Source organism: Arachis ipaensis, chromosome B07 (genome assembly GCF_000816755.2).
Source record: "Arachis ipaensis cultivar K30076 chromosome B07, Araip1.1, whole genome shotgun sequence".
NCBI lineage: Eukaryota > Viridiplantae > Streptophyta > Magnoliopsida > Fabales > Fabaceae > Arachis > Arachis ipaensis.
This window is the reverse complement of record NC_029791.2, coordinates 8,642,432-8,645,683: the sequence shown is the minus strand read 5'-3', so window position 1 is coordinate 8,645,683 and position 3,252 is coordinate 8,642,432.

The following is a 3,252-nucleotide window of genomic DNA, read 5'->3' as shown; positions in this document are numbered from 1 at the left end:
TAATATTAAACAAGGAATGTTTAATAAATAAAATATAGTCTAAAATCCAAACTAATAAATACGTTGTCATCAAGGAAAAAAAAAACAGTAAACTGGTTGAAAGGAGTGAGTGGCACATATGTAACGTACGTGTAAGCAGACAAAAAGGCAGCATATTTTTCCACTCTATAGTAGACACGTCAGCAACAAACTCAGTACATGCAGCTGAACCATGTGTTGTATTATCCTGCATGCCACTTTTAATCATAACAATGGCTGTTGTGAGCAGAGAACCGGATAGCATGTTTTCAGATTTTGTTTTTGATATTGAAGTAGCAACGATATTTTTTTAAAATGTGGGTTGATAAGATGTTATTCTGAAACGTGAAATCGTTTAATTAGATAAACAAAAATTAGACCGTTCGATTTGTGAGAAATACGGTCGTACTATCCAATTTATGAGGATACAGAAATTGAACTGAGAGATTTGTGAAATCGCACTGAGAAATTTGTGAGAAAACAAAAATCGGATCGAGAGATTTCTATTAAAAAAATTAAAAAATTTAAAGTATAGAGATTTGTGTATCTTCCACGCTTTTGAAAAATTCCAAAAATTACAATGTTAAAGTATATCACCATTTGTACTTCCATGTACAAAAAAAAACCAGCATATTTTCCGTCTATACAATAGACACATCAGCAACACAACTGAATACATGCAGCTTATCCATGTGTCCCGTTATCCTACATGCCACTTTTAGCCTTAGCAATGGCCAGTCTAAGCAGCATACCGGATAACATCAACATATATTTCCTCTCTATAATAGATATGTCACCAACACAACTAAGTATCATGTGTTGCGTTATCGTACGTATTACTCATGGTTAGTGGCACCATTTCCCTACTACGATCAATATTAACCTCGCCCTTAAAGGTTATGCTATTTTAAGATGCTGTTAGATGAAAAGATCTTATCAACATCTAAAAATAATGAATCATAACATAAATTAAACTGTCAAATCCAAAAATATTGAGTACTATTATATAACATAAGAGTTTAAATTCACTCCCGTGACATCAGAATCTACATTATTCTTTTTCTACCACTTTTAATATAAAACAAATTTTTAATTTTAAATACTCTATATCAATAATTTAATTTTAATATATTGATAATATAAAATATTTGTATATAATTATTTAATTATTTTTATTTTTTTAGATAACTTTTTAATAACCAATATAAGCAGAAATTATTTTTACTTTAGTTAACATATGTATTTAGACGTATGTATGAAATTGTTTTACATTGAAATTATACGAAAATTAATTACAAAATAAAACCAAAAAATGTTAAGTTGGACCAACTTAAAAGTTAAAATGAGTCTCAATTTGATATATGTTAGGATGATAAGAAAATTGTAGCAATAACCAGAACATAGAAAGCCAAAGCAAAATACGAGAAGTGTTTTCATGAGAAGGAACAGTGGGAATGATTTCGGGAAAGCGACCAGATTGATGAAATCCTAAAAATGTTCTTATGCAGATTTTTGTATAAAATATATTTAGTTGGTGATGTAAGTAATGGCAGTTCTTTCAGGTAATAATTTAAGAGTCAATTTTTATTCGTAAGAGTGATATCTTTGATAAGAACATAAATATGACCCAAAAAATTTTGTATATTTGGATGAATATTATATCACACGTTAGAATGACATCACTTTATTTGGATAAAACTTTTATATTTTTGCAGTTAGTTGTTTATGTAGTAGTATTCTGTTATAATTTTGTGGTCAAAAGTCTGAGTTTGCCCTTTGTGTGACTTTATCTAAAAGACTGCAAAATTTTGTTGGAACTATAGTGCATTCCAAAAATAAATGTGGTAGAGTTACTTTTATTTAGCTGATTTATTATGGGAAGAAAGGTATTTGCTTCTTATAATTTATTTTTTTGAAGAGGAATGTTTCCTTCAATTAATTTTTTCTTTGTAGGAAGAAATATTTTTCTTATTTTGATCCTGCAGTGTTTCATTTGTATTTATAACCTAACTTTTGGGCCCATGAAACATAAATATAAACCTATCCCAAACACTAGTAATTTTTAACATCATTTTTTGGGTCTGTTTTATTAGTACTTTTAAAACCCAAATTAATTAATAATTAATCAAGAATTTATTATTATTTATTATTTAAAAAATAAGTCAATATTGTATACATAGTCAAATCCAGATATCACAGGACAAATGTAATTGGTGGTGTCATTAGAAGAGAAAATGGTACCTTGTTAAGGTGTATTTCTTCTTAGTATTACCTATTTCTTTTTGTAAAAGTAAACAGTTGGAGGCCCAAATTTTTTTTTCTTTTCTTTTAAGACATCAGATTTCTTGCATAGAAGGAACATTTTACTATGTACTCACATTAACCACTTTTTTGTGGTTGTACCCACGTTGACCCTTCCTTTTATGATGTACTCTTAGGGTGGTAATTGCTTAATCTTTGTCCTTTTTAACTCTTCAAAAAGTCAAATAAGTGTTATTACTTATTATATTTGGTCATCTAACATTGAAAAATTAAATTATTAGTTCTTCAAAAACCACTTTTTTTTTTTTTTGCCAATTTAAATCACTAAGCACTAATAGTGTCATTTAACTTCTACCATGTGCTTTCCTGTTTATAATAGTAATTAAAGTGATCAATGTAACTTATATATATAGGGCTGGCAATAGGTAGGGTAGGATAGGGTTTGGATTTTATCTTAACCCTACCTGCGTGTTGAAAATTTTATTAAAATTTTATCCTATCCTACTCGCGGGTTGTGAATCTCTCAACCCTAACCCTACCCGCACTCTAAAGTTCTAAATCCTACCCTATCCGCAGAAATATCAAATTTTTTTCAAAGTAAATATAAAATTCAATCATTTCAAATTTTATACATATTAATAACATAAAAAATAAAAAAAACTAATGCGCTAAATTATTAAATTAACTAACTAGTTTAGTGGTTATTCACTTATTATAAATCATTATATAAAGGAGGTTGTGGGATTAACTCTCACTTCCTTCACTATATACTTAATTTTTATAAAATGTGTTATATATGAGGTACGGAGAGTAGGGTAGGGTACACCTTAAACCCGTACCCTACTCACAGGTAGGGCAGCCCTATATATATAATTTGAGATTTTGAGTAGTTATTATATAGGATGAAATGGAAAATTCATATCACATAGGCTTCACAGTTGGATAGATTGTGAAAAAAATGGAACAAAAAAA